This window comes from Orcinus orca, chromosome 8 (genome assembly GCF_937001465.1).
Source record: "Orcinus orca chromosome 8, mOrcOrc1.1, whole genome shotgun sequence".
NCBI classification, from domain to species: Eukaryota; Metazoa; Chordata; class Mammalia; order Artiodactyla; family Delphinidae; genus Orcinus; species Orcinus orca.
Window position 1 is genome coordinate 51,633,496 of NC_064566.1, and position 9,468 is coordinate 51,642,963.

The following is a 9,468-nucleotide window of genomic DNA, read 5'->3' on the forward strand; positions in this document are numbered from 1 at the left end:
TTCTTGTAAATAATTATGCAGGTTCACTAATCTACTCTCATATGTGACTGTTCCTCAAATTTCAATGAAAGGATTGGAGAATGCCTTCATTTTGCTTCTCTCCATTTCAAAATTCTTGCCTATGTGACTCTTTTATTTCTAGGTTTACCATATCCTTTCCAGAGTGATCCCTCCTATCTGCACGCATTATTCTATGCTCTTCTGTTTTCTCTAGGACCTTTCCTCCTATCTTCAATCTTTCCTTTCTTCTACTCTGTGTGTATGTGTGTGTGTGTGTGTGTGTGTAAATTAAAAGATAACCTCAGGACTTTCCTACTCCTTTTACAGTGGCTATTTTTTCTCCTTTCTTTCTCTGCCAAACTTTCTGGACAGTTGGCTGTCCTCTGACATGTCAGCTTCTGGCACAACTCTTACATGTCTGATGAATGAATAAATGAATGATCTCACATTCATCTCTTCATTCACTTTACGCCAGCCACACAGGTCTTTTTTTCTGTTCTTTGAACATGCCAAGCTCCTTCCCATAGGACCTGTGGACTGCTTGTTCCCTTTTCCTGGAACACTTTCCCTCAGATCTTTACGTGGCTAGCACCTCTCATCATCCCTACAGACACACACACACACACACTTCTTGGAGATAACCAGTGGTCCCTTCTTCAAGTTGAGTGCACTTTTTTTTTTTATTTATCTATTTTCTTTTATTTATTTGTGGCTGAGTTGTGTCTTTGTTACTGTGCACATGCTTTCTCTAGTTGCAGTGAGCGGGGGCTACTCTTTGTTGCAGAGCACGGGCTCTAAGCATGCAGGCTTCATTAGTTGTGGCTCATGGGCTCTAGAGCACAGGCTCAGTAGTTGTGACGCACGGGCTTAGTTGCTCCGGGCATGTGGGATCTTCCCCGACCAGGGCTCGAACCCGGTCCCCTGCATTGGCAAGTGGATTCTTAACCACTGCACCACCAGGGAAGCCCTGAGTGCACTTTTAAGTAAAATTTTTATAGAAGTATAACATACATATTAAACAGTGCACAAATCGTAAGTGTACAGCTTGATAAACTTTCATATGGTGAATGCCTCTATATAATTTGCACTCATCAAGAAACATTAACATTATTTGTGAATTATTCTTCAATAAAGCTAAAAAATTTTAAAAAGAAACATTATTAACACCGCAGAAACAACCTCTCATGTCCCTTCTCAGTCACTGTTTTCCCAGAGAATAACTACTGTACTGATTTTTAAAAATATATTTATTTATTTATTTGGCTGCATCAGATTTTAGTTGTGGCATGCAGGATCTTTTTTTTTTTTTTTGCGGTATACGGGCCTCTCACTGTTGTGGCCTCTCCCGTTGCGGAGCACAGGCTCCAGACACACAGGCTCAGCGGCCATGGCTCACGGGCCCAGCCGCTCCGCGGCACGCGGGATCCTCCCGGACCGGGGCACGAACCCGCCTCCCCTGCGTCGGCAGGCGGACTCCCAACCACTGCGCCACCAGGGAAGCCCCCCATACTGATTTTTAACATCAGATATTTGTTTTGCCTGTTCTTAAACATCATATACATGGAATTGTACTATTTTCTGTCTTTCACTCAACATTAAATTTGTGAGATTCAGCCAAGTTACATGAAGTTGTAGATCTTTAATTATCGTTGCTGTATAGTCTCTACTGTATGAGTATATCCAGCGTATTCACTCTACTGTTGATGGGACATTTCAGTTGTGTCCACTTTTTGTCTATTACAGTAGTACTGCCATGAACTGTCATAACCTTTTGCACTCTTAATAGCCTTATTGAGGTACAACTTAAATACCATACAATTCACTCATTGCTAAGTGTATGATTTAATTAATTCTTAGTAAATTTATACAGTTGTGCAATAATGACCACAATCCAGTTTTAAAATACTTCCATCACCCCCAAAAGTTGTGTTGTGTCTGTTTGCAGTCATTTCCTTCTCTCACCTCAGCCCTGGATGACCACTGATCTACTTTCTGTCTCTACAGCTTTGCATTTTCTAAAATTTTCATATAAGTGCAATGTAGTCTTTGGTGTCTGGCTTCTTTCACTTAACATAATGTTTTTTGAGGTTCATCCCTGTTGATGCATGAATCAGCAGTCTGGTCCTTTTTTATTGCTGAGTAGTGTTCCATCACAGTGATATAGAACATTTTGTTTGTGTACTCACCAGTTGATGGGCATTTGGATTACATATTTCCAGTTTGGGGCTATTATGAATAATGCTGTTATTGACATTCATGTACAAATCTTTGTGTGGACATATGATTTCATTTCTCTTAGGTAAATACCTAAAAGTAGGATGGCTGGATCAGATGGTAAATATATATTTAATATTTTAAAAAATTCAAAAATTTCCAAAGTGACTCTACCATCTTACATTTCCACCAACAATGCATGAGGAATCCAGTTTGTTTCCTACAAAGTTTACCACTTTTAGTTGACAAAGCTGTGGATTTTTGCTGTCTGTCAAATTATTACCCATGTTTTATAGGTAAATAAACTGAGGCTTAAGGAGACCGAGAATTTGACCCATGTCACATAGCTAATAAGTATCAGAACGGGGATTCTAACTTTGGTTTTTGTTACGAGGTTCATACTCATTCCATTGACATGAATTGAGATGTATACTTGAATACTCAAGAGATCCCCACCCCCTCTGCAAAAATAGATTATTCATTGTTTTTTGCTCTCAAAGGCAAAGCTCTATTTTAGGAAGGGGTTTTCTTTAGCTCTTAAAAATTTATTTATTTTAGAGAGAACTTGGATCCTTACCTAACATCATACACACAAATTAACTCAAAATGGATCAAAGACCTAAATATAAGATCTAGAGAACTATATGGACTTCCCTGGTGGTCCAGTGGTTAAGACTCTGCACTTCTAATGCAGGGGGCATGGGTTTGATCCCTGGTTGGGGAAATTCCTCATGTCTCGTGACCAAAAAAAACCCCACAAACCCAAAAAACCTATAAAACTCTTAGAAGAAAACACAGGATAAAAGCTTCATACCATTATATTTGGCAATGATTTCTTAAATGTGATACCGAAGGCACAGGCAACAAAAGAAAACATAGACAGGGACTTCCCTGGTGGCGCGGTGGTTAAGAATCCACCTGCCAATGCAGGGGACACAGGTTCGAGCCCTGGTCCGGGAAGATCCCACATGCCACAGAGCAACTAAGTCCGTGCGCCACAACTACTGAGCCTGCGCTCTAGAGCCCACGAGCCACAACTACTGAGCCTGCGTGCCACAACTACTGAAGCCCGTGTGCCTAGAGCCCATGCTCTGCAACAAGAGAAGCCACCACGAGAAGCCTGCGCACCAAAACGAAGAGTAGCCCCCGCTCGCCACAACTAGAGAAAGCCCGTATGCAGCAATGAAGACCCAACGCAGCCAAAAATTAATTAATTAATTAATTAAAAAAAAAAAAGAAAACATAGACAAATCGGAGCTCATGAAAATTAAAAACTTTTGTGCATCAAAGGATACAATAGACAGAGTAAAAAGACAACCTACAGAATGGTCGAAAATATTTGCAAATCACATGTCTCATAAGAGGTTAATATCCAGAATATATAGAGGACTACTAAAACTCAAAAACAACAACAAAAACCCAATTCAAAGTTGGGCAAAGGACTTGAATCGACATTTCTCCAAGGAAGATATACAGATGGCCAATAAGCAAATGAAAAGATGCTCAGTATCACTAATCATCAGGGAAATGCAAATCAAAACCACAAGATACCACTTCACACTCATTAGGATGGTTATTATTTTTTTAAATGGAAAATAAGTATTGGTGAGGATGTGGAGAAATTGGAACACTGTGCACTCTTGGTGGGAATGCAGAGTGGTACAGCTGCCATGGAAAACAGTATGGCAGTCCCTCAAAAATTGAAAAACAGAATGATCCAGCAATTGATCCAGCAATTCCACTTCTGGGTATATACCCAAAATAATGGAAAGCAGGGCCTTGGAGAGAGATTTGTACACCGATGTTCATAGCAGCATTATTCACAATAGCCAAAAGGTAGACGCAACCTAAGTATATCCATTGATGGAAGAATGGATAAGCGAAATGTGGCATACATATACATATATATATATAATGGAATATTTTTCATCCTTTTAAAAGAGGAAAATTCTGACACATGCTATAGGATGAACCTTGAGGACATTATGCTAAGTGAAATAAGCCAGTCACAAAAAGATAAATTCTATATGATTCCACTTATATGAGGTACCTAGAGCAGTAAAATTGAGAGACAGAATGTATAAATGTATAATTTCCCTCTCCCCTGGGAGAGGGAAATGGGGAGTTATTGTTTCATGGGTATGGAATTTCGGTTTTGCAAGATGAAACAAGTTCTCAGGATGGATGATTGCACGACATTATAAATGAACTTGATGTCACTGAACACAAAAATAGTTAAGATGGTAAATTTTATGTTGTGACTTTTATTACAATTTTAAAAAATTAAAACATTAATTCATTCACTCATTAAGTTTGCAATATTCCAGGCACTCTACTAAGGGCGAGGGATACAAGTGTAAACAATACCCTGTTCATGCCTGCAAGGAACTTATAGGCTAGTGTGACCATCAGACAGGTGGGCACAGTGTGACCAGGGTTGTGGGAGGCTGTCGGAGGGGCATCTTAGTCCCCTATGTATGTCAGACCCAGCATATGTTTAACAAATAACAGAAGTCGGCAAAGCAATAAATGCTACAAGATCTGTGCCTTTGATTCATTATCAGAAAACTCTCTCCTAGGCAGAGCTGGAGATGGTGAGTCTGCTACTACCCAAGTGGTTTGGTTCAGAGGACAAAAAATGATTTGCTGGGAATATTACTGAGGGTATTTCTAAGTTACTTAGAACATGTGAGCATTGTCCTTTTTTCTCACTACTCCTTCCAGATGGAATCTTCTATTGATTTTATTACTATTCTATTCACTCAACTCCCACTTCCAATACTCTTGTCTGGGTTGTGACAACAGCTTCATCTTCCTGTGACCAGAGTCCACCCCGCTAATTCATTCTCTGCACTGCAGTCAGTCATCCCTACTTGAAACACTTCAGCGGCTCCACATTACCCTCAGAATACCCCAGACTCCTTAGGGTGGTGTCTTAGCTCAGGCTGCCATAACAATATATCACAGACCTGGTGGCTTTCACAACAGGAGTTTATTTCTCATTAAGGTCTGGAAGCTGGGAAGTAAGATCACGGTGCCCATCCATTAGGTTCCCTGGTGGGGGCCCTCTTCCTGACTTGCAGACAGGCTTCTCACTGTGTCCTCACATGGTGGAGAGAGAGCACTTTGGTCTTTCTTCCTCTTCTTATAAGGACCCTAATCCCATCATGGGGGTGCTACCCTCATGACCTCATCTAAACCTAATCACCTCTCAAAGGCCCAAACTCCAAATACCATCACATTGGGTGTTGGGGCTTCAACATATGAATTTTGGGGGCAGAAATATTCAGTCCATAATATGTGGCTTCTCCAGCCTTTCAGGGCCCCTGTTTTCCTCTTTATCCCCATCTCTCTCACTGCTTCCTTTTAGTCTGCAACCTAGCCACGCTGATAGCTGGCAGTACTTGGATGCCCCTTGTTCTTGCTTCTTTCTAGGCCTTTGTACAAGCCGTTCCCTCTACCTAGAATGACTTTCCCCTCTTTTGCTAGGATAACTCCTATCTGTCCTTTAGGTGTCCTCTGCAAAGAAGCTTCCTGGGCCCCAAACCAGGTCAGGTGTCCTTCATCTGGGTTTCTGCTCTTGAGTGCCTTGTGCATTTCCCTACGGTGGCTCTCATCACACTGCATTGTTGTCTCTTCTGCTCCACCATCCACCACCCCAGTGAACTCCCTGAAGGCAGAATGGGCCTCGTTCACCTCAGCACCTAGTTCAACGTGTGGCTAACGATGTATGCACAATGAATACTTTGATTTGTATAGCGCTCTGTACTTTTCAGAGTGTCCCGACACAAAATAACTCATCTATAGAGGTATAATTATATTTCCTTACTTAACATTCATTCCTCCTGAATAAAATATTCCTTTAAAAATATTACTTTTACTAACAAGATTTCTGTGAAGTCAATAATCCACTATGTCACTAATGTGACTGAGTCAGGGGTCAAACTATCTCATTTTTCCTGATACACTAGAAGAGTTTGTGAAAAAGCAGATTTCTTTCTATAACCCAGCAGGACCCTATGGGGCCTTCCTGGGACAGACCCCTCTCCTATAGTCTCTGCTTTAGCTCCTCTGTGAATTACCTAGATAATCATATCTGATGCTCATTTCCTGAGTAGTTTTACAGATGTTAAAACTCCCACCAAATGGAAGAAATTAACTACTTGATGATGATGAGCCCATAGCCCCCAGACCTACTGGCGCCTAAGGATTGATAATGTTACCCCTGGGACATCGTCCTGTTACCTCACCATCAACCAATCAGAGAATTGTGCACAAGCTGTTCACAGACCCTGGGATGCCCCTCCCTCACTTTGCCTTTAAAAATGCTTTGCTGGGACTTCCCTGGTGGTCTAGTGAGTAAGACTCTGTGCTTCTACTGCAGGAGGCACTGGTTCAATCCCTGGTGTGTGTGTGGGACTTCCCTAGTGGTCCCTGGTGGTTAAAAATCCACCTTCTAATGCAGGGGATGCAGGTTCGATCCTTGGTTGGGGAACTAAGATCCCACATGCCACAGGGAAACTAAGCCCGCGCGCTGCAGCTAGAGAGCCCATGCACTGCAACTACCGAGCCTGTGTGCCACAACTAAAGACAAGCCCGTGCACCACAACTAGAGAGAAGCTTGTGCACTGTGACGAAATATCCAGTGTGTCACAACTAAGACTCGACCCAGCCAAAAACAAACAAACAAACAAACAAAACAAACCATTAGGGAGTTCGCACGTCTTGAGTACTAGCTTTCCTGAACTCCTTGCTTGGTGCCCTGCAATAAGGGCTGTACTTTTCTTCACCACAACCCAGTGTCAGTAGGTCAGCTTTACTGTGTGTGGGTGAGAGGATTCAAGTTTGGTTCCATCCACCTCACTACAAATAACTCAATTTTGTTTCTTTTTATGGCTGAGTAATATTCCATTGTGTATATGTGCCACATCTTCTTTATCCATTCATCTGTCGATGGACACTTAGGTTGCTTCCATGTCCTGGCTATTGTAAATAGAGCTGCAGTGAACATTGTGGTACATGACTTTTTTTTTTGCAGTACGCAGGCCTCTCACTGTTGTGGCCTCTCCCGTTGCGGAGCACAGGCTCCGGATGCGCAGGCTTAGCGGCCATGGCTCACAGGCCCAGCCGCTCCGCGGCATAGTGGGATCTTCCCGGACCGGGGCACGAACCTGCGTCCCCTGCATCGGCAGGCGGACTCTCAACCACTGCGCCACCAGGGAAGCCCGGTTAGGTAACATTTTGAATGACTTGATGAAGGTAGGTGTCTGTGAGGGTGCAGTGGGGGAATGGGTATTGGCCTCAGCTGGTGATCTGACCTCAGGAGTTTGCATCCCTGGCTTCCTGGTGGCAGAAATTGGGAGGCAGGACTAGGAAGGGAATGCCTGTGGCTTGGAGGAAGCTCTTAGTTCTTAGAATCACAGAACTTTAGTCTTAGGTCATTTGGTTCAACCTCTGCCTTTAAGAAATGGGGAAAGAGATCTAGTATTTTGCCCAGAAAAACCTCAGAAGACCTCCCACCAATCTTGTTTTCCCTCTCCCAAAAGCCTGAAGTTGGAGGTCACTAGGCTTCTGATCTCAATCAAAATATCTCTCAGAAGCATTTATCCCCTCTCTTTCAGCAGCATCATCTGAATAGTATGCTCTGGATAGATGATGGGTTAATATTGCTACATAGAAACTCATGGAAGGCATAGTCCTTGGCCTCTAGGAACTTACAAATCAAGACCGAGTGTTTAAAAATGATTTGCACATGCTGTCAAGTCAAAAGAAAGAGAAAGTTTTAAATACAGCTTTTATTTGAAAGCTGAACCAGACATTAAATCAAAATAATTTTTATTTTTTTGCTTTTGCTTGGACTTTCCACTTCGTATATGTAGATGCTCAAAAATTATGATTTAGATTTAGGAAAGTGCTGATTTCGGAAAGTGGATGTTCGTTTTTCCCCAGGGTGCAGAGGCGTCAGAGTAGGGAAGGAAGGATGACATCACTGAACACCTCCTGCAAAGTGAGGATTGTCATTCCCACTTCTCTGTAGGACTCTGAGGTGCAAGGATTCCCCATGGTTAGGTTGCTGATAGTTGTGTGTGTGTGTATGTGTGTGTGTGTCTGTGGTTTGAACCCAGTTCTGTCATCAGAGCCACACAGGCTGCTAAGAAGCAGAAAGTCTGGCATTCTGGGTCCCAATTATCAATGTGAAATATGGCCAGTTAAGTTCAGAAGGAGGTTATCTGGTTCAAGCCTGCCTTTTACATATGGAGGTGCCGAACCCCTAAACGACAGAGCAGCCAGCCTGCAGAAGGGCAGAAGGCAGTGTATGTGTATGGGCCAGGTGTGGGCCAGCGCTGACACACAGGAAGCCTGAAGCGAGGAAGGGTGATTCCATCCAAGAAAGAGAAGGCAGAAAAGTGGCTATTCTCATTCCCACACTCAAGGTGTGAATTCCTTTATTGAGTCATAGTAATTTTCCAAAAATTCTGATTCCTGGTACTTTAGGCTCTCAGCTCAGTATTTATCTCTTTGTCCCCAAACTCCACGCCCTTCAAGGTGCCTCACAGTCCAGCACGGAGTGGGGGGCTCCCACAGCTACACATCATTCTCTGTCACCCCTGGCCCCCAAACCCCTGGTTCCTTTGGTCTCACCTCTAGACAACTGTGTCTTTCAAAAAGTTCTTCCCTGGCACTTCCTCACTGACCTACAAAATCTTTCCCAAGGCATGGTCCTTCTATTTACATTTGTACAGAGCTTTTGCTTTTATAATGTGCTTTCTTGCCCACCTTCTCACTTGATCCTCATAAACACCCCAAGTGAGGTAGGAGGAAAGGGATTATTACTCCCATTTTACAGGAAAGAGACTGAGGCTGCCCTCTTGATTCTCCAGTGTCATCAGCAAACATTTATGGGTCTAAGCCTCACACTGGCTCAGCAGTGCTCCTTTGACACAGGTTCTAGGTTTTCTTTTCTTCTCACGTTTCCTGGAATCCCAGCGGGTTTTACACAGCAGGCATGCTACAAATATAGCTGATGATGCATGGCTAACCGAAGGCTGCAGTCAAAAGCTTTGTGTTGCTTTGGCGGTGCCCCTGTAGACTCCTTAGCTGATTTCCAAGTGAATCGCATGCCACTCCTGTCCCTTTCCTGTTTATAATTCATCGTCTAATCAGATTTTTCAGGGGACGTAAGTTTGCAAACTTCCGTTTTATCCAAATGGATGTTTTGTTTTTCCTTGCCTAAATGTTAGGCATCCAACCTGA